The sequence below is a fragment of the Triturus cristatus genome, chromosome 5_2 (assembly GCF_964204655.1).
Source record: "Triturus cristatus chromosome 5_2, aTriCri1.1, whole genome shotgun sequence".
Taxonomy (NCBI): Eukaryota; Metazoa; Chordata; class Amphibia; order Caudata; family Salamandridae; genus Triturus; species Triturus cristatus.
This window is the reverse complement of record NC_140588.1, coordinates 618,141,199-618,164,521: the sequence shown is the minus strand read 5'-3', so window position 1 is coordinate 618,164,521 and position 23,323 is coordinate 618,141,199. Positions and strand designations below refer to the sequence as shown.

At 44.0% G+C, this 23,323-nt stretch overlaps 1 protein-coding gene across 3 annotated transcripts in view; it reads right to left on the bottom strand.

The window, feature by feature from the left end:
- The window catches only part of TAF7L (TATA-box binding protein associated factor 7 like), a 122,788-nt gene that overhangs the window by 51,159 nt on the left and 48,306 nt on the right, over positions 1-23,323 (bottom strand). The gene's annotated exons all lie outside the window — the stretch shown is intronic.

Below are 23,323 nucleotides of genomic sequence, written 5' to 3'. Positions count from 1 at the left end.
CAGGCGAGTGGGAAGAACTCTCCGGTGGATTAGATTCAATGGGGTCCGCGGGAGCAATACTATCGTTGGCTGATTTTTCTGTGAGGTGTTGCTCACTGAGACTACAGCCAATACTCTCTAGGGAATGACCAGAGCTGATCCCTCCAGGCGGAGAAGGAACCTCCCTGATACCGGGAAGCATATTGCCTTCGCGAGTTACCTCAAACTGATTGGGAACCTGGGTTCCATCTATCGGCCTAATCAGTCAGTCCACCTGATCTAACTGGCTGAACCTGTTGTAGAGGGGGATAGAAGGGCGGGGCAAGGTATGGGCTTCTCGCCTTGTTTTCCCGACACGCCCCCATCGGGAATGGGGTACAAGGGTCCATTCAGTTTCTTGCCGTATCGCAGCTTCACTAGGGTAAAAAAAAGTAAGTGGGCAGGTTGCGATTTTGGTTTCAGGGTGGGAGGATCCCCACCTGCAAATGTACTCCACTGTTCTGGGGTCCCTGAAGTTGACTATGACGCAGTCACCTTGTATAGTTTTGGGGGTGTGCCCTATCCAACCCACCCTTCTGACCATAATAATCTCACTACTAGCGTGGGGGGGCAGAGGCCTGTGGATACACAACCATTGCATCGTCTTATTTTTTAGGGAATTAAAATCTTCTGTGGTAGCTTCACTAATCTCAGGGACGCCTGTGAGAACACCACAAGGGGGCATGATTCGGGAGGTAAATCAATTGTCAAAGTAGGCCCAAGTACCTCTCCCAGATCTCCCCTTCTTGACGATCTTCCACTATCACTACCTTTTGCCACAGGAGCAGATGCTGGAATAATAAGAACAGGTAGTTGGGTGTTAGTGAGCCTGTCTTCGAGTTGGAAAGGTGCTGGGTTGGCAATATGGTCAGAAGCTGCCTGATCTGTTGCAGGGTGGTTAGACAGTAGCTGAGTATTTGTGTGGTTTGGAGGTGCAGCTAGTGTTATCCCATCCGTCCTACTATTGTGGGTGCATTGGCAGGAGCATTGCAAATGTATGGTATTGTGGATGTTTCCAAATGCACCATTGATATGAGTCTCAAGCTGTGCCAAGTGGGTTGTTATGCTATCTAACCTTTTAATAATAGGATCGAGTAGGGTGTGCAGCAATGAGTTAAGTTGCATCATTGTTGCAACCCCTTCAGTTTGAAGCGAGATGTTGGAAGCGACACTTGCATCAACCGTAACAGTAGGGGCAGCTAGGTGCGGGGTACATGGCTCGGAATCTTCACTTAACATAAATGGGAGCTTCAGTGGTTAGATTATCCCGACGCTTTGAAGTTTTAGTACCCCCAGGATAGGTTCTTTTCCCACTAGGAGCTTTGGGTTTGTTTTTCGGAGGCATTATCAAAGTTTTATCCTTCTTATTTCGCAGGGTGGGCCCTGAACACAGCGGTGGGGGGGGGATCTAGCTTTCGGTGATGTTAATAATTCATCACAGCTCGTAGTGTCACTTTGTGGTGTGTCATCTATGAATTGGGTCAGTGTGAGTATGGATGATTTGGCGCCTGGGCAGTTGGGAGTACCCTCGATGGCTCGGGGGGTACAAACATAGGCTAGAGGACCCAGAGAAGAACGTCTGGCCTGTGCAAGTTCTTGCGAAACTCTGCGTTCCATAAGAACTATGCCCTGATCTATCACTGAGTTAGCTCTGATAATGAAATTATCTAAGGTGCCCGTGAGGTTGTCATTACGAGCAAGATTCCTGCCCACTTTGGTAGCCATTGCGCTACAATCAGAATATAGGGAGAAAGAGCGTTAGAGCACCCACAACTATGACATGCAATGCCTAACTCCCACTGTACCCGCTAAACTCTGGCAACCAGCAAACAATGCAACAGTGTAAATATTGAGCCCAGTTAGAACCTACACACAAGTCCGTGGATGAAAGGGAGGTAGCCCGGTCCGGTCTCTTGCGGGCTCGAACGGGCTACAACGGTCCCGCCCTTGTCCCGGGCTTCTCCCGGGCTGCGATCCGCTCTGCGGAAATACGTAACCGGAAATAAATAATGAGGGGGGGGCGGGGCTTTAGGAAGAGGAGCAGGTGAGCAGAGTTAGCGGAGCGCAATGCTCCGAGGTCCTCGCAGTCCTGTTGTTTTGGCGATCCAAGGCCCCCAAAAGCAGCGTAGCGTCCTGGGCACAGAGCGCGTTGCGGAAACCCAGCCTGAAGTACACCAGCCAAGTTTTTAAATGCAGGAGCCTACGAGCGGCTCCCGCGCAGCGGGGGCCGCGAGGCGTGGCGTGGGTGGAGAGGCCAGCGGGAAGAGGAGCAGGTGAGCAGAGTTAGTGGAGCGCAATGCTCCAAGGTCCTCGCAGTCCCGTTGTTTTGGCGATCCAAGGCCCCCAAAAGCAGCGTAGCGTCCTGGGCACAGAGAGCGTTGAGGAAACCCTAAATATCTTCATACTAAGAGCGCAGGCACGGATAAGCTTTATTGCTAATGTTAGTACACCTAGCCACTAGAAATCAGTAACTCCTATTTTGGAAGAGTGGGATTGCCATCCTCATTCAAATTCGGAAATCATGGCAGGACCCCGACTGAAGATACGTATTTGTCAAACTGGCTATACAATCGCTCACCCTTATCCTGGAAAATATATATGCTCTAACAAAATAAAACAGAATTTCTTTTCCAGACTCAGAAGGCTGGTGAATGAATTTGGTTGCACCCCTGTGATAATTGGTGGTGATAGGGCCCCGACTTAAATCGATCTGGACATCAACTTAATAACAACAGGAGTTGCCTCCAAGACCTACTGGAGGACCACTCAACATGGAGGCTTGGAGGAAGTATACTTTCCTTTCTTGCCCCCCCACTGACCAAAGATGAGGTTAGATTACTTCATAAAAACACTAGCATTTCTCGATGGTCGTCTCATGTGGGATAGGTGTAAGCTGCTTATCGGATCATGCTCTGGTGCTTTTGTCTATCTTCAATTTGTAATGCCTAAAGCCAGGGCATGGCAAATGGACACACAGACTCCAAATGCCTGAAGACACACGGAAGCCACTCACCCATTTTAAGGAGTATTTACGTCACAAAGACAATGAGGAAACCTCTGCTCAGACTATGGGACGTGGGCAAGACTTATGTGCGATGACAGCACATGAGACTCTACACTAGCACCAAAGCATGTGGCAGAGAAACAAAGAACACTAGACGTAGAAATGCACAACTTACAGAAAGGCTTCTATGCTGACCACCCTGACTGCACTAAAATATGAACTAAATACAATCTATTCCATGCAAACTAAGAAACCTTTATTTCATATAAAGGCCAAACATAATGAACAATGGGAAAAGGCTGGTAGACTCCTTGCCCTTTAACTGAAACAGGCAGCTAGATCACCAATCGCATCCCTCTAAAATACACGAAATAATTTACGTGTAGGGAAATCCCTTCAGAATGTGTGAAATTCTATTCTACAATATGCACACCTGAAGTCGAGCCTGACAATTCTCAATAATAGGCCTTTCTAGATCGGCTGACAATTCCTCAACTGACCGAGGACATGAGAAGTCAACTGAATAAGCTCATTAAAAACCAAAAAAACCTACAGAAGCGGTCAAGCAGACGCTCACAGGGGAAGAGAACATCCCCTGAAATTCTATAAATGGACAGCCCTGCTCCTAAAACCACTTCAAGGCAGTGTTTCGTGAAGCTAATTCAATGAACACATTGAACCAATTTTCAACAAAGCAAACATCCCTCTCGTTCCTAAACCAGATAAGGACCCACAATACTGTGGCAATTACCACCCTATCGCGTGGATTAAAAGGGACATGACAATCTTGCCCATCAGACTAGGAGCAACTCTCCCACTCGAAACATCCAAATCAAGTAGGTTTTGTACCTAGCATGACACCCAGGAATCACTTACATACACTTTTACACATTATAGAAGACTAGGAATTTCTGCTGAATGGGTGTCTCTCTCCTTCGATGTAAAGAAAGATTATAATTTGATTGAGTGGAGTGGAGACACCTGTTCTACCTATGGCACAGGATGGTAATCGGACCAGTAATCATAACTATTATGCACTGGCTACATCAGCGAGGAACAGCTGTGGTAAACGGTAATGATTTCCTATCTCAATAGATATTGATCAGTATGGGTACTGCAAAGGGGTGCCCGTGCAAGGGTGTGGAATTCCTATAGTCATACTCCCAGGACATATTGTTTGAGGTCAAGGACAAGATGATTTCATGTTTATTTTGTCCTTGGGACAAGTAGGCACAATTCCTTTGGCTGCCTGATTACACTACAAAATTATGGATCATGGAAGGGCATTGTCTGCAGTTAAGGGAATTTGTACCCATTTGTTAATGCTGTTCAAACTTGTATTTGAGGTTCAGTAATACAAAGCCTTTGTTATAAGGGTTTCCACTCTAAGTAAATGTTGTAAGTTTAGACTCCACTACTGACAGTGGTGCCAGTATAAAAATGGCTATGTATAACGCTTCCAGGGTGCTCTTTGATGAGATGCAAATATATGCAAAAACTTGAAAGCAAAATAAAGGATTCTGTGCTTTCAAAATAAAATTGTAATCAAAAAATGCGACTAGGAAAAGTACGTTTTGCTAAACTACTGTGAAACATTAGATACTATTTCCCAAAAATATTCATAATGGAAAAAAAAGAAAAAAAAACAAAAATCAGTGTAACCAGGTGCAACAAAGTTATAGGGAACATGAAAATAAACAAGCACTGGTTAAACCCATTGGTATGAGTTTGGTGGTCAGCCTTTTGGCTAAGTCAATGCATGCCTTGTTTCGATGTGAGTTTTGTAAAATGTTACTTTTGTGGGAGCTGCCGGGCCCTCATCATTATAACAAACATTGGAAAAAGCAAAAATATTTTTGGTATCAAACATTGCCACAGTACTTCCTGATACTGCACAAAACTACTCTGCATGCAAATATGCTCCTTATGAAAGAGCAGAATGCTGTCATTCACAGAAAAGGCATCCTGTAGATCGAGATAGAATTTTATTAAAAACAAAAACGCCATTCCTAAGGAGGGACAACAATGATTCTCAACAGGTATCATTTAGCGTAGACAGATAAATTGCATGTACAAGACATTACAGTTAGAATAAGAAAGACTCTGAAAAAATTAGGTAGAAAAGTGATGATGTATTAGAGAAAAGGGATTTCTCAAAAAGGACATACAGCAATATACTTAAACAAAATAATGGAACAGTTGTATCAGCATTGTACGCAAATTAAATGACGTATAAGAACAACCCGAACTTGTACATGGTGCTTAAAAGTGTACGTGACACGAAGACGGCGACGCAAGTGACGAGGTGAAATCAGCTGGGGACGGCGCAAGTGAAGTGGATGTGAGATATTAGAATAATATATACAAAAGATCAGAATTCAATTTCTTTACAATAGATTTACTTAAATATACATAATCATAGAGCCATCAATTAAGCTGAGGAGTCGACGGCGTTTCGATCCGAGCAGATTGGGATCATCATCAGGACTGGGCTGTCATATTCAAGAAAACAGTGCTGTAAACATGTGTGACTCTTGAATACAGAAGGTCGCTAAGGAATATGAATAGGTGAAAATCTGAACGTGGGTCAATTGAAAGAATTCCAGGGAAAAAAAACGAGGTTGCTCGTAAGCAATGGGAGCAGCCGAGGGCAATGACGTCCAGGACTTCATACTCCCTTGATTCAGACGCCTTCCCTGACGCTCTATTTACTAGGCTGTCAGTACCTCTCGCGCTTCTTTAGCGCCGACTCATACACGAGGCTGAATTACTAATATCAAGAATTGCTGCAGTCATCGCCCTCGGCTGCTCCCATTGCTTACGAGCAACCTCGTCGTCTTGCCCTCTAACTCCCACATTTTTTCCCTGGAATTCTTTCAATTGACCCACGTTCAGATTTTCACCTATTCATATTCCTTAGCGACCTTCTGTATTCAAGAGTCACACATGTTTACAGCACTGTTTTCTTGAATATGACAGCCCAGTCCTGATGATGATCCCAATCTGCTCGGATCGAAACGCCGTCGGCTCCTCAGCTTAATTGATGGCTCTATGATTATGTATATTTAAGTAAATCTATTGTAAAGAAATTGAATTCTGATCTTTTGTATATATTATTCTAATATCTCACATCCACTTCACTTGCGCCGTCCCCAGCTGATTTCACCTCGTCACTTGCGTCGCCGTCTTCGTGTCACGTACACTTTTAAGCACCAAGTACAAGTTCGGGTTGTTCTTATACGTCATTTAATTTGCGTACAGTGCTGATACAACTGTTCCATTATTTTGGTTTAATTACATTGCTGTATGTCCTTTTTGAGAAATCCCTTTTCTCTAATACATCATCACTTTTCTACCTAATTTTTTCAGAGTCTTTCTTATTCTAACTGTAATGTCTTGTACATGCAATTTATCTGTCTATGCTTAATGATACCTGTTGAGAATCATTGTTGTTCCTTACACTATTACCCCAGTCTCAACGAGGTTTAAGGGTTTTGCTCCTGTTGTTTATTACAAGGCGTAAGGAGGGGCCCAATTCTTAAAGAAAGTCACAAAAGTGCACCTATGGTATGTGTCCTTGCAGTAGTGCAGATTTACCACTTTCATGAATTCACAAGAATTTACACAAGTAGATCAGGAAACTGTACTCATAGAAAATATTTGTGAACTGCATTTTAGCACTGTCAAATAAATAGTCAAGTGCACATTTCCTCATGTGAAAATCTGTTGTGGGGTAACAAGTTCACTTTCCCACTGATCACTTTTTACCCCCAACCCTGGAAGAAGTTTTACCTCTGCCCTTGATAGGAATAAATTTCAACCTCTCTATATGGGAAAATATTAGAGACAAGCTGATGAAAACCCATAAAACATGCAAGTTATTAGGTTTGACTCAAAAGGGCATTTTAACCATGGGGAACTATTGCTTACAGCTACATTCAGCCACAGAATGTAGATCTGTGGAAAGGTGGCAAAACACGGGAATTGCTAGTATTCAAACCCTATTATGGCATGAGCTCTGGCACAATCAGAGAGGCTATTATCAGAGCTCTTGAGATTGCTGCCATAGTCTGTCGCCGCACTATATGGCACCAAAGGCACAAGTGGATTTTGTTACAAGACAAGTAGTTGTATGAATCAACCGGTCCCATGGACAAGTAGATATTTTATTAAATTCCACACCCCTGCCCATTTCTCCCGTGCTTTTTCTTTCAGCCCAGAAAATGCTTGCCACTGCTAATCGCCAAGGACATCTTCAGGATTTTGGGGGCCCACAGCCAAATGGAGTTTGGTTGCCCTGGTTTGGAACAGCTTTGAATTTATGATTCAATATCACCTCTCTCATGCCCTCTTTGGCCAGGTCACTGATAGTGTACAGGCATGCTCCTCCAAGTTTTAAATGTTTTTACATCTAATATTAATCGATTGTGAGCTGTGTTTTCAATATTGTTACACAGCAGCAGCTCACTAATATTATTCCAAATAATATCGGAGACACCATCTAATTTCTCATATGTGAGGTCCTGTTTTGATCTAAAATAATTTTTTATGGATGTTGCATATAACAAACATTGTTTCTCTGCAAAATGTCTGTAATTGACTCTCACACATCACCCAGATTAAAATAAATTAAAGAAAAATGGGATTTAAAACCATCTGTTTAAGAATTATTTTAGGTCATCGATCATGCCCCCCCTTCGAAAGGCAGGGGCCCTGGACTAGAGCCCCCATTGCCCATGCCTTAAAACGTCTTTGCTAATCTCAACACCAACGGAAAAACAGGGATAGACATGGAAATAGGTAAACAAGAAACTGATGCTTTATGCCAACAACATCCAACTAACTCTTACCGCCCTGCATGTCAATTTCCAATTTATTACAAGTGGTTACGGAATTCAAGGTTCTCATGATATACAATAAACTGGCCAAAGAGCAAGGCAATGTCCATGTCTAAATACATGACTGCACACTCTAAGGAAGACTATATGCCAAGTGGATTACAGAGAAATTCAATTATCTAGGCATTTTAACCAGCAGGAATATACAGTAGATGATTACAAACAACCTTAAACCATTGCAGAAATCACTATTCAAAGACCTGCTGAAATAGTAAAAATTGAAACTCTCCCTATGGAGTAGGATTGAAAGCATTAAAATGACAGTCTTACCATGGTCCAACTATGCCTTCGATATAATACCCTTAGGAGTGCCTAGCACTCTACTTCGCAGAATTGAAACCCAAATTACAGAATCCACACGACAAACCATACTATTCAGATAGTCTTCAGTATAATTTGTATAAGGTTGCCAATTATCAAAGTGCCAAGGATGGAATAGTGGGAGTATTCAATTCTTTAATCTTAGCCAACCCTAGAAAAGTAGTCTCTTAGACGGTGTCATTAAGAAAGATAATTTGCCTAGGTATCAGACATGCAAGAAATAGTGATTCTGCAACTTGTACCTGCCAGGACTTCGTGCCCCATACCAATTTTAAGTCAATATTCTCCTCCCAGTAGTCATCAATAAAAAGAGATGCATATATTAACTTGGTCTGAGTAAGCATATATTTCTTCGAGAAAGTGGATACCAATTTTAAAAAGCATGATACCGGGTCCGAGAAGTTATAACCAGTAAAATAAGTGTACTTTATCTTTGGTGTATAGGAACTACCTGGTGATGGAGTTGGGCAATATTCCCTTTGAGTAGAATTAAATTGGGGATGCGGTCCATTAGCTCTATGTAAAAAACAGTGCCCATAATGTTGATAATCGAATAAATCGGCATAGTTAGCAGAATTTAAATATAAATCCCCAGTGTCAAAGACAGTATAATATTGCAATTATGAAAAAAAAGAATTCACAGCATCAACGCCCCACTCATCCGATTGCAACCCAGGCACAATCACCCATGGAAACACAGCATACATATGGTATGTGCAAAGTCTCCGTAGGACCGAACACATCGAATGGTACTTTATGCCTCACAATTCTATCAGTGACTGGGACCACTGAAATGTTAACAGGGGACTTGTCTCTTCATTTCATGCGAAGAGGAATGTGGGGCCAACACCCTGTCAAGTTCTGCAGCAGAACGTTCTGGGAGGTAATGGCCATTAATCAATAGAAAAAAAGTCACAAATCCAATCCACATGAACAAAAATTCCATGGAAAACATGGCCCAGACATATATCCAAGGCAAAACGAGATAAGTGTGTTTTAACCAAGAGATGAAAACACAAATCTGCACTGGTGGTGGGGATAAAACTTAAGACAATGAAGAAGTTATCTTGATCGATAAAGTAACCAAAAGAACTAAGCTAGATTAATGGAGGCTGGGATTCTGGATATAGACCAGAGGCTTGCACTCCCGAAGGGGCCTTGAGGGGGGTGGATCAGTATAAACAATTTCCATTTTGAGTGGGAGGAAGGTAAAACAGGTAAAAAGTCAACTGAAGACCCAACATCCCCCACTCCGGCAGCTGGGGAGAATCAGAAGTAATAGAGCTCACTGGCTGTAGAGGAACATCCTGTGTTGGGACAACCCTAGGCATACTATTGAGAATTGGCCAAATGTTGTAACTTGGCATGTTCAATTGAAACAAAGCGATTGTCTTTGTATCCTGGAAGGGGAGGTACAAATCACAGTTTGGGTACCCTGAAGACCAAGCACTGGAACAGGAGCACAGTAGGAGGGACCAGATTCCTTCTTGATTGCCACCTTTTCACGAACCAGATCTCCAACTTTAGGATGATAGCCAGAAACAGGAATCAGGACCCCTGCATCCATTGGTGGAGTTGAAGGCAAATAGGTTTTAGCCAGAGCATCACAACATTTCTGTAGATCCTGTAAGACAGCACAGTGGTTAACTACGTCGAAGATTGCGCAGCTGCCACAATGTCGAAATCAATGTTTGGAACACACATCTTGATGCAAAAGAGCATTTCATATGGGGTTCGCAACCCCACAACTCTTAGAGGGAGGGTATTAGGAGTATGCTGACCCCCATACAGAGGAGTTAACCAACCAAGCCCCACACCCAATACCCTCACTGTTAAAGATTGCTTTAAGTCATGGTTCATCCACTCCACCACAAAATTGCCCTTGGGCCTAAATGGAGACAAGTGCACCTGCACCCCCATTGGCGCCATCCAATCATGGTATGCCTTAGAGGCAAAAGCATCCATGTTGTACATACCCTGGTCTGAATGGAAAGCGCTACAGGCATAAGTTCCAACAAAGATATGCAAACCCTTTATATAAAAGTGCGAGCGTCAGCCGAGCACTGTGTCCAGACCCAGAGGAACCTAGTACAAGAATCCACTACAACCAAAATGTATTTGAAAGCATTATCGGATATAAAAGTACCGCAATGATCAAGATAAATGCAGCCGAAAGGATGACTGGCAATATGAAGGTGTGTTTGAGGTGCTCGCGAGACAGTTCAGCTCTTAATTTGTTGGAAAAGGTCACAACAATGGACATATCGGCGAGTCTGCTGGTATAAACCGCACCTCCAATAGCATTGCTGTAAAAAAGAAATAGTGGCAGCCACTCCTGCATGTGCGGAAGAAATACCTCCCTGGGCGGCCACTATCAAAGATGGTCTGTGGTCAAGGTTGGGGAATCAGACGATCACCAACACCAGGAATGGTCACAAAGGGTGCAGCAGTTAACTGATAAGAATACTGAGAAGGGAAATACCTGAGGAAAGGGAGTGCCATTCTGAGTTGCAGCAATAGCCGCCAAAATGTCATCATCAATTTCAGTCATAGTACGCGTAACTGTGGCTACTTTAACTGTGGCTACTGCAGATTTGGCTGCTTCATCAGCCATTGAATTACCAACAGCGTGCGCTCCCGATGAGTGACAGGCGTACTTTAATCTATAGCATTTTATGCTTTATTGTGCTACCTTTAGCACCCCGAAAATCGTTTTGTGTTCAAAAATACAAATTGTCATTGAAGGACTGTACACAATAGAAAGAATCATACACAACAAGGGTGGCCAATTCAGGACAGAATACTTGAGAGCTAAAAGCAGGGCTCTCAACTCGGCCAATTGGGCAGTGCAGTCCCCAAGGGACTGAGTATAAATCAAGGTAGAGTGAAAAACTCCAACCTTCATTGTACCAACGACAATAGTGTAAGTCGCAGAATAAGTGTGCTTAGGACCAGTGGCGCCGAACCATCAGTGTAAATGATACATTTGTACTGATCAAGAGGAAGAACCGAAGGCGGTAGAGGGTGAACATGTTCATACTGAAGAAACTCTTGCGTTTGCAAGGAAGAGTAAAAAAAAAAAGCAGACATCAATGGACGTTAAAGACTTAGCCCACAGAATCAAACGAGGATGCAGAGCTTTCGAATTAGGAACACTAGTTTTAGTGACCGCCTTCAAGGCCGGCACTGGCGAAACAACAAAAAAAAGAGTTTACCTTGAGCAAGAGAATGTCCTTTTAGAATAGCCATTTGCAAGGCAGTGAAAATATTTTTAGTAGAAGAAGAACGCAATTCAACAGGTGTATACAAGTGTGATTTATAAGCGATTGGAACAGTGTCCCACTCATTAAATGTCACATAAGCAAAGCCGATCACACCAGGCAAAAGCCGGATGACCAAATTGGTAGTATTCAACCGAGTCTATAAGTATTGCATAGCAAGCAAATCAGACTGTAAAGCGGGCAACGCAGCAGTGTGTTCCAGAAGCCAGGAGGAAGCAGAAAAGGATGGGTGTGTCAAAGCGTAAATGAGGTTTGATACGCTGAGCATAGTCAGGAATGTAAGTCTTGCTGAAATTTAGAAAACCAAGCAGAGATTGCAATTTTTGAAAGGTAGATGGCGGTTGCAAGTAAGCACACATCTCCAAAAAATGGGGCGCTAAATACCTACCCTAGTTTGTCAATTCATAACCAAGAAAAAGAACGGCCAGAAATGCAATATGCGACTTTGCAAAATTGAACTTGTATCCAAGCGCAGTGAATCGCATGATGATGTGATCCACACTCACGAGATGGGAATTTAATTCATCATCCGGCAGGTATATGTCATCGACATAAGAGAAAGTGCCAGGATCAATATCATGCAAAAGAGACACAATACGTGTCGTAAAGATCCCGGGGCTATTCTTATACCACAAAGGTAATCTTGCGGATAGCCTCTGGGAACTGAGGACACTGAACACGGACAAGTCCTGGCTCTCAGGAGCCAGGTTGTGACTGAAAAATCCATTAGAATATCTACTGTAGTTGTGAACTTTGTACGTACAATATTTAAAAAGATGTACTAATCGTGTTTTGTACTGCAAAAGTATGGGTATGACTATTCAAATGTCTATAATCCAAAACTATGCAATAAGAACCATCAGGTTTCAGAACCGGACATAGAAGAATATTCATTACAGAGACAGAGGGTTCAATAACACCCTGATATTCTAATTGGGTAACAATCTCTTTTACAGATGCCTTGGCATCACATTTAATTGGATATTGAGGCTGCTGCAGAGGAGTAGAACATATGGGAACTACATGCAAAGGAGAATCCTTATCCTGACCAGCCTGGTTGTGGTATAAGGCAGGGGCCAAAGCAAGAGCCCATTCAGAAGCATAGGCATGCTTAGTCTCAAAAGGGACAAACTGCGAAAAGGAAGGTATATTCACATTCTTGCCTCAAGGACATGCAAGAACAAAGGGGGGCAGCCAATTGACCTCTGCCAGTAAAATATCAAAAGACGACGTCAAGTTGTCCCAAAAAATAGCATTTATGGTACGTATAATGTCGCCTTCAATTTGAATGTCTATGTGGAAAGGATTATCACGTAGAGCTACGTGGGTGTCTGCAGTTTCAATAGTTACAAAGGTGTCAGTTGCTTTCGCCTCCAGAAACTAACAGACTGTCTGGTGCACCATTAACTTCCACCACTCTCGGGGAGAGTCACCGCGCAAATTCTGTGCAGGAGGAGGGCTCTTACTGTCTGGGCATATCATATTTTGCTGTTAAAGCACCAACTTTCTGCTTCTGGAATGGAGATGGTTCCTCTCTCTTGAACATCGAAACAGCGCTGCGGGTCCCGCTTGGGTTGTGCGGTCTCGCCCGGTCTGCACTCTTGCCATCCTCCAGTCATACTGTTGATCAGACCAATCCTGAAAGGAACAAGGATCAGGAACCTGAAACCTCTCAGGAGTTTTAATTTAAGAGCCACTGAGCCTGGGGACCAAAAACACTAGGTAGTTTTGTAATAGATAATTTTGATGTTTCCACAATACGGTTTGGGCACTTCCCTGTCACAGGCACTTGGCTCACCCACACATGTGAGGTAGCATTTTTATTAGCAGACCTGGGGGGGAACGCTTGTTGGTAGGAAATTTGTGTCGGCCTGGTGATCCCACAACTTTCCCCACACAGAAATGGGAGCAAAATTGGATTTGTTTAGCTAAATTTGAGGATTGCAGGAGATTCTGGGTAAGAAAACATTGGGGGATGCTCGCACGCCACACCACACTGTACCCCCCTGGGTGTCTAGTTTTCAGAATGTCTGGGTTTGGTAGCTAATTCCGGGACCAAAAACACAGGTTACTCCCTTGCAAAACCAGGTTGTTTTATGGTAGATCATTTTAATGTCTCCACAGTATGTTTTGGCTCGTTTCCGGTCACGGGCACTAGGCCTACCCACAAAAGTGAGGTGCTATTTTTATCGGAAGACTTAGGGGAACACAGAATAGTAGTACAGGTGTTATTACCAATTGTCTTTCTATGCATTTCTGACTTCCAAATGTAAGTGTGAAAAAAAATGACAGTTTGAAAAATTACCGCCAATTCACCCGCCAGTATGGGTACCCACAATTTTGAAGATGTACAAATAACCACCGCTTCTAAACTCAATATCCAGTTCCCATTTCGGAAATACATAGGTTCCTTAACACCTACGTTTTACTCTCTATATTTCACTAAATAAATGGCTGTATACCCGGTACTGCCATAGTAAGAAGAAGTGTTACAACAAACAAATGATGGACGGAATGCTGACAATGCATACATTCTCCCCCAGTCAAGAGATCTGGGTTAAATCCATCGTTCTTTTGCCCACTACACCACCCCAGTTTAGACATGGCCATATGCAAATCAGTCTTGACCCTGTGCCTCATGGGAACAGTCCAGCCCGAACTGCCAAGCCACGTCTTCCCTGGACCGGAATCTAGCATCCTAGGACCGGTTTCTGGCTATCAGCCGTCATCAGCCAGGATAGCTTGACTCCAGTGGCGTAGTGTGCACGGGTCCCACGTCTGGGAATACCCATCCCACTTAGGGCGAAAGAAGTTACATGTGAAAAACATGGGCACAAATGGCTGTTTCTTCCCACTCAATTTTGTATTTTTTATTTTTTTATTTCAACGGTTACTTTCTACAGAAAACCTTGAAGGATCTGCACAAATAACCCATTGCTCAATTCCGAATTTTGTGTAGTTTAAAGAAATGTATAGCTTTCCAGGATCTACCATTGGTTTCAAACCCATTTCTACCACTAACTGGAAGGAGGATGAAAGCACAAAAAAATAGGAAAAATGGGCTGTGTACCAGATAAATGGCAAAACTATTGAAAAATGTGGTTTTCTGACAAAAGTCTGCCTGTTCATGAAAGCTGAGAAGATGGTGATTTTAGCACCACAAACCCTTCATTGATACCATTAGCAGGGAAAAACAGATGCTTTCTTCTGCAGTACTACCTCATTTCTACCCCAAAAAAACAAATTTATTTTGGCTAATTTCTCAGTTCCCTCCAGGACACTCCACAAACCCTGGGTACCTTTAGAATCCCCAGGATGCTGTAAAGAAGGTAACAAATTTAGCGTACATACCTTATATGGAAAAAACGTTATGGGGGCCTAAGCACAACCTGCTCCAAATAGCCAAAAAAGTCTTGGCACAAGTTGACCATATCCTGGCAGCGAAAGGGTTAAGCAAGTGTGAAGTCCTTCTATGAAGGGATGGTTATTTCTGTCCAAGGGCAGGATTAACTGATTATTAACTGCATAGTTTACAAAAGAGATCCCATAAGATCTAATCAGGGTCAATAGTGGTCATATATATTGAAAAGAATGAGGCATGGTGCTGATCCCTGGGGTACCCAGTGTGCTGTTTTCTTAAAGTCTGAGCAGAAAGGAGGGAGTTAAAATGCTTGATATCTGTTTGACAAATAGGATTTAATTCACTCCAATAAGGTTCCTTTCACCACTATCTCTTTCAGTCTGAGTATCAGTACCTGATGGTTAACAGTGTAAAAAGCAGCTAACAAATCTAATAATATCAGAACTGCTGCTCGACCCGTCAATCGTCATCCTCAGTTCATCCATGGTCAAAATTAGCGCAGTTTCTGTGCTATGCGCTGCTCTGAAGCCAGTTTGTTCATTCTCCATGATATCATTGTGCAGACTCAGTCCTGCTGCTGCAACAGAAGGTACTCCTGAATGGGCAGCCAGATGGAAGGACAAATATAGCGACCAGAAGGTTGGGGTACCACACACTCCTCGCCCAGTCCAGAGCCACTAGGATGACATGGGCTCAGTCTCTCAACCTTCTTCAGTTCCCTGTGCTGGAGCGGGAGGGGAGAATAGGCATACACCGTCCTGACCCCCAGTGCAGGCAGAAGGCGTCTCAGAGTGAGAAAACTGGACACTGAGCATCCTCTACGGTGACTAACCGATCGAGCCAGGGTTCTCCCCATTGTTGGAAGACGCTCCACACCACCTCAGACTGTAGCCACCCTTCGTGATCAGCGAAGCAACATCAGCTGAGTTTGTTCGCCCAAGTGTTTAAAGATCCTGGCACATGCTGTGTAGTCCGTGAGATGTCCTGAGCATTCAGCCACTACTAGGCATGCAGAGACTCTCGATATCGAACCCATAACCCCACACGGTCCTGCTTGCTGCAATGCCACATGGCAGTCATGTTGGCCATCAGAATCTCCACCCCTTCTCGATTGATGGTTGGGAGGAACACTTTCAGTGCTAAGGTAATCACTCGCAGTTCCAGCAGGTTAATGTGGAGTCGCCCTTTTAGCGGAGACCAGTCCTCTGATCTCCACCTCTCCCAGATGAAGCTACAAAACCAGCAATGACGCATGTGTCACAACCATTCCCTCTGGGTAGGGTGAAGAGAGGGTTATGCTACTAGTACAGTTGAGCAGCCACCACCCCAGATCTTTTGCAGTCTCCTACATCTGGATGAACTTTTAACGGTCCCTTTGTCGCGGAGGCCACTGACTTCAGATCACACTGCAGAGCCAGTATGTGCCACCTGGCATGGTCCACCAGCAGGATGCAGGAGGCCAAGAGGCCCCGAAGTCTTGGAGCCACTCTCACAGAGATTCAGGTTAAGGCCTGAAACATCGGGATCACAGTCCGAATGCCCTAGACTCACTGAGGTAGAGGAATGGCCCGAAAAAAAGCAATATATCCAGACGGCTGCAATGAAAGGGAGCAGTTGTGTAGGAGTCAGGTGACACTTTGGCACACTGATGAAAAAGACCATGTCAGCAGGTCGGACGTCGTCTGGAGGTGGTCTACAACCGCTTGAGGCAAGCCTGCCTTCAGTAGCCAGTCTTCGAGGTTTGGGAAGCTGGTATTCCCAACCTCTGCAAATGGGCATCAGGAACTAGAGCTTTTCCATGCCCTAGACTGTGATCACTTCTTCCGATGGAGTTCAGCTATGGCTAACTTGGCCTTTGGTCACTGATGGTCTTGAGATTCACCTTCATACAGCAGGAACACGACTGAGTTGTGTGAAGTGCAGAGGCAGACTTCGTGGGTGTCTGTCACTTGATTTCCGTTAGTGACCGTCACCAACACGGTTATACCAGTTTTTTTTAGGGTCCAGATCTCAACACAGGAGAAATCAGAGATTTTCCGGAGGGAAAAAAGTCTAAGGAGACAGCACTGCTAGCTCTAGATCTGCGTGGGAAGGTGCAGAAAGAAAGGAAGTGACGTCTGCACACAGAGGTGGCACACACATAGGTGCCCTGATGTCATATCGGAGGAGGGACTAAGCAGACGTGAAGCGCACAATGCCACCTACCGATGCACGATTGCTTTAAAGATTCTGGGTCCACTTTGGCACACAGGGAAATTCAAAAGGGGAGCAATCTGCAGTTGGAAGTCTCTATCAGAAGCTATCAGGCCCTACAAAACGTTTGTAGAAGAAGTATTCTCACAACACACCAGGAATCAGCTACAATCCTGATAGCATGGTAATTTGCAAAAAAGTATAAAGAGAGGGACAGGGCAGCGGTACTTCGAGGGTATGACAGAGGTGGGACTGGGGGAGAGTGTCTGAAAAGTTTCAGCGCTCCGCACATCATCTCCTTGTGTTTGTTTAGAGGTTTAAGGGAGGCACACCTCAAATTTAGCTGTATTAAAATTCTCCATCACTGGCATTGGTCCCTTTATACATTGTATAGAGCCAGGCTGTCGGTAGGAAAGTAGGATCCGCTTTCATGTTTGCCCTCAAATTTTGCTGGTGGTGTCAGTGTGACTGGGATCCTGCTAATCAGGACCCCAAGTCCCTGTGCTTCCACCCTAAATTGACCATGGTAAGTACTGTAGTACCTCCACAATTGGCTACTAGTGTACCCTTGTAAGTCCGTGGTATATGTTACTAAGTTACCCAGGGCATAGTTACACCAGGGGTCTGCAGCATGTATTGTGCCACTCATGAGAAACCACTCAAACTGTGACTACAGAGCTGCCATTGCAGCCTGTGTGAGTTGGTGCTAGCACCCCTCACGACAGATACAAGTTCTTATATCGGAGGTCACTGCCCTTAAAGTCTATAAGTCACCCCTCTGGCAGGCCTTTCAGTCCTGAAGGCGGGGTGCTTGGTTATAAGTGTGAGGGTGTCCCAGCATGAGCAAGACACACCTACAAAGCCTGGAGAATCAACTCTGGGGTTTGTAAGTGCAGTCAGCCATTTTAATACATATAGTGGACATCAGTCTTTACGAGATGACTAACTATATAGTGGCTGCACCAAACTCAGTTATGTTTGGTATCGAACATGTTGGAATCATACCTCCAACACTGATTCCAGTGTTGGAAGTATGATCCCATGTACGGAGGTCTCCCTTGGAGTACCACCCTGTACCACCGGTTACATACTTTCAGGTTATGACAGCAAGCTAGTGCTGCTGCTGACCACAGACATGAGTCTGCCCTCCTGATGCCGAGCTCGAGCAGGGGAAGGTAAAACAATAGGTTACCAGTTGCAGGGAGATGTGACCATCTCCCAGACAGGACTTAGTGTATTGGGCTGGGGTGGGGTCACTCGTCTGCGCCACCAGACAGCTTTGGAGGGCAAATTTGGTGCCCTCCTTGCATACTCCAGTTGCAACCAGTTCTGGGAGCCCTTGGCTCCCGCTCTGGCACAAAACTGGAAGTAGGACATGGGAGTATCCTGCCCTCTGTCCAGCATCTCCTCTGTGAGTGACCCCCGAGTCGTTCTAATCCTTTCCCTAGGGTACTTAAGGGCTTACTTGTGGGTGGCTCTTCAGATTAGTCATGGGATAAGACTCAAGGTTGAAACCATGTCACTCTTCAACCGTCTGAACACTTGGACCTTGCCTGGCACAGAGACTGCATCAAGGAAGACTCCTGTTGCTTCGTGGTCATGCTGTTCTGCAAGTCTTCTTCGTCATCTGTGCCTGTGCTTCTTCCAGGATCTTAACCAGAATGGTGGGCATCAAGGACACCTGAAGTAATCTCCCTTGGAGTGAAGGAGTCACTCCCCTGCATCTATAGGCACCGCAACAAAGCTGACCCGTCTACTGCTCCTGGCGTCCCACGGACTTCAAAAGGCTCAGCAACACAGGTGGTGGTTTTTTAATTCACTCGAGGACTGACCTGTCCTCTCTGCAATTTTAAGGCCAGTATTCCTGGTCTGAACTGCTAGAACAAAAACCCTGTGCACTGAGTCGACTTAACATTGACAAGACTTGTTGGCTCTGTATTCCAGAGATCTTCGGGCTACAAGAAGATCCATCCTCCAGTATCTCTTTCTGCCAAGTAGAGCGTCTTCACTGTATCCTCTGCACCATGGGCCTTTCTTCTTGGTGAGGTGCTTGAGGTCGTCTTGCTACTTCTGTGCCTGTGGGTCCTCTTGATGGTCTTCTGCTTCAGTGGGCAGTTCCACTTGCTTGGGGCCTGCTCTGACTCTGCGGCTTGTGACAAGTCCCTTGGACCTGGCTGGTCCCAATGTTGCTCATTTGACGCTTTTCCACGCCCGTTGCAGCTGTTGGTGCTCCCGCCGGACACCAACCCACTGCTTCCAGACTTCAAGTGTGGGGCAGCTCCTGCATGGCTCCTGGTCTTCCTCTGCATCGCCTGGTCCTCACAGCTGCAGCGACAAGCTCATCGGCAACTCTTCTGAACCATCAGCCATCGGTGGGCACTACTCTTCCATGCCTCCTGGTCACCTCTGAGCGGCATAGACACTGCCCCCACTGCTTACAGGTTGTTCACTTCCAGAATCCACCCTTGGATTCCACCAGACTCTTGCACAGTCTTCTCCAGCAGTATCTTACTTGATGTCCTCCATTGTGTTCTATAGCGGTTTGAGACGTCACTTCACACATACGCACCCAGCTTTCCTGGTGTAGGTATCCTGGTTCGTGGGGTATCCACGGGTAGGGTGACTCCAACCTTTCTTCTTCAACAGGGTTTCTTCTGGGTCCACTGGGATGTGTCCTTCTTCAAAACTGAAACCCCGACTTCCCCGTTGACTTCAATTGGACATGCGCCTGTGATTCCACTCTGCACACGTGGGGTTCCTATGAACTTAACTTGGGTGGTTTCTTGTGTCCCCAGCTCCTCGGAGTCTCTTGGTCCAGGTCCCGACTTCGATCGCAGTTAGCATTCCACTTTATTAACATATGGTTTGGTCTCCCACTGGATACCACTGCATGTTGTGCTTACTTCCCTATTGCTATGGAAGTATTATAGTGTATTTGTGTTTAAATCTCCTACCCGGAGATATACCAATGTGTTAGTGATTGTTGTTTAATAAATAGACATATTTTTATATATACAATGTGTGGTTTAACCTACAGTACATGATTATAACAGGTAAAACAAGCTGCTTAATACTCCTTTAAAATAAACCTGAAGGCTGCTCTCCAGTTACCACTTCGAGAGCTTTCTATGGTTGTCTAAGACCACTAAAGTCACCATAAGGGTTGCCTGGATTTGTCCAAGGTGCTTCACTCAAGTGTGCACCATATACTAAGCCAGCCTCTTACACTGTCTCCTACCCTCACAATGCTAGAGAAGTGATCATCTGATGGGCGATGCAATACATATCCTGCTGTTCTGTCCTGTGTTAGACTTATCGGGATTTGATCACAATTGCAAACAACCAGTGGCATGACTTCAACCTCCTATCTCGCACATGTAATCCTTCAACATACTGCTGACACAGCTCATATTGACAACGACAGCAAGAGTTACCAGTAACTAAACTGTATATATATTAAGACAGTGGAAATGCAAACTCCCATTCCACACCGCCACAAAGTTGACCTAATACAAGGAGTAAGCAGTCACTTATGAACGGGGTGGTTTACAAACCTAACACCCAGGGTTGTATCTTTGAAGGTATATGTAACCCATATTTAAAGAAGTAAGGAAATCCTTCCTATGCGACTTACAAAAACTGAACTCAAAACGAGCCAATAAACTCATAGATGTGTCAAATTTGAGAGACTATGAAATTATATATATATTGGATTATGAGATGGACCTCGGAATTCTTCCCTTGCCGTCTACAACCTCTACTCTCTGTCGCCCATCTGGACCTTTTCAAAATTACTAAGAACTCTATTCCTGTATAAATTGTTGCTTTTTATCGTAAACACTTCCTTCTTTACCATTTTACTACTAGGTGTGGGATAGTTTGCCATAGTAGGCTAGATCTTTAAAAAAATCTCTCATATAGTTATTCACGCAGCCAAAGTCAATATCCAGTTCATTTCGGTCTCTATTTGATCGTTTGTGTCCTTGTAGTATCTCCCTTGGTATCTTATGGGGTATGAGACTGTTGCTTGAATGCTAGCGAAGGCAAAGCTTAATTAAATTAAAAAGAGATAAGATGAGATGTTTTGGAGGTGTGGTATTATGGAAAGCAGGATATCACAGAAAGTGCTCCATGGCTATGTGCAGATGGGGTGAGGAACATTTTCTCGATTAGAGAGAAGTCTACTAAAAGCTGGGCTTTTCCACTATTGCCCCACCAGTCCTCCACTCAAAAGGCACGCGTTTACTAAATCCGAGTCCCTGCTGTGTACACTTGAAACTCTGGGACCATATCATGGTGGCATTTACTAAATCTGGCAGCTGGCTGCTGCTGCCACAAGAAACTAAGACAGAACTGCAGTTCGTAGGCCAGGCCAGAGCCTACACCCACCGCTTTATAAATACTAAATTAACATAACAAATTAACATAACAATCTGCACCCAAGGCTCAGTGTGCCCAGGTATAGAATAGTTTCCTGGCATACAAGGTCAGATTTACCCGTTTGGTAGTTTCAGCCATGCCACTCTGACAAAGTGAGATTTGGAGAGGAGTCTCCTGAAATAACTTTAGTTTTCTTCTCACATAACCTTATACATCAAGGGAATGAGAATCGGGGTTACAATCAGACACTAAGCCGCCTCTTACTTCATCGGTCACTTTGGCTCAATAATTTATAGAATTGTATTTTGTAGGGAAAGAAAATGATCAAAAAGGATCTGTGGACTGGTGCAGATGGAACAGTCACCCTACTGCCCTGGCCACTTCCTCGCTTCTCTCTCCTTCCCACTCTTCCATAGGTAGGCTCTCGTACACCTCCCAACATCACACAGCAAGCAATGTTTGTAACTGTCATGAAGCCAACCAGAGATACCTTGAATTATAAACAGGAGTGTCTCACAAGCAATATTTTAAATTGTTCCACTAAGGGACAGTTACAAAAACACAAACTATAAATTAATAAAAAGGCAGCATGCTTTCTTTTTTCGTTTTTTTTTTTTTTTTTTTTAATCAGCCCCCACCCCAATTAGTATCCACTTTAAGCAATTGCAAAAGTGTTCAACTCCTCAAGAACGGTAGGTTAAGTCTTCATGACCTTATTGCTCTAGTTTGCCTCAGTATTAGACTATGCATAACTACAGATTTTTATGGTTTATCCTACCTCTTCTTTTAAAACCATAGACTTTGGTCGTCTGTACTATGTGTCGTGGTTGTGTGTTCTAGCTATCATGACAACAGCACGCAGCTCTTGAGAGAGTTCTGCCATCCATGGCATCACAAGCCCTTGTGTAATGTTATTCTTTCTTTTACGTAGAGCTAGTGGAGAACCTAATTTGCTAAGAACAGTTATGGTATATTTCACTGCACTCCACGTCAGTCCATAACACAGGTGCCCCACTCCCTTGGTTGACCATTCCGAAAAAACCCAAATATCCCAAAAAGATTAAAAAATATGGTAGTGGGACTCTGTAGATAGTAACTCAACACTCAGATTGTTCAAGATGAAGCCAAATATTTCTAATTTGAAGTCCAAGACAAATCAATCAAATAAACAGGTGTTAATTCATAGTCGGAGTGATATTTGTTTTATTAAAGTCTTGTAGTATAAATGTGAAAGACAAACACAACCGACGCATTTCATCTCAAAGACAGTGGGATTTCTTCAAACCACATTATTATGATCCTTAAAAGTGTTTCTTTATTTCATTAACTTTCATTCTTGACCTTAATTTGCCTCAGGAGGCTCCTGCATCCTTAGGTAAAACATGTAGTCATGGTCGCATGTCGAAGGGTTGAGGTTTTAGTCACTATCTACGGAGTGCATGTCCCATATTTCTAGATAAGCTAGTTGAAAGCATTCATTGTTTGAGTTATCGGTTTATACTTTGAGTTTCAGAAATGCTTTCTGCCTTTCATTGAAGTTATTATAGTTGTCGGATTTTGTATCTGGAACGGCAAATACATATAGTATTATAGTAGTCAGCGTTGAAAGTAATAAAGATTTCTCAAGTTCTGTTCGATGTTTGGAGCGAAGTGGCAGTAACACTTTTCTCAGGCAGTTAAGGTGATTATTCATGCTCCAATAGCATAGCATGAGCTGTGGTTTGAAATGTAACACCTAGTCAAAGAGAATGCCACACCTAGTCAACAAAGGGCAGGAGCAAAGGCAAAACAAATGTTTAATCAACTACAGTAGCAGCATAGAGTGACCAGAGAATTAAGAGTCTATAGAGGAAAAAGTAAGTATGGG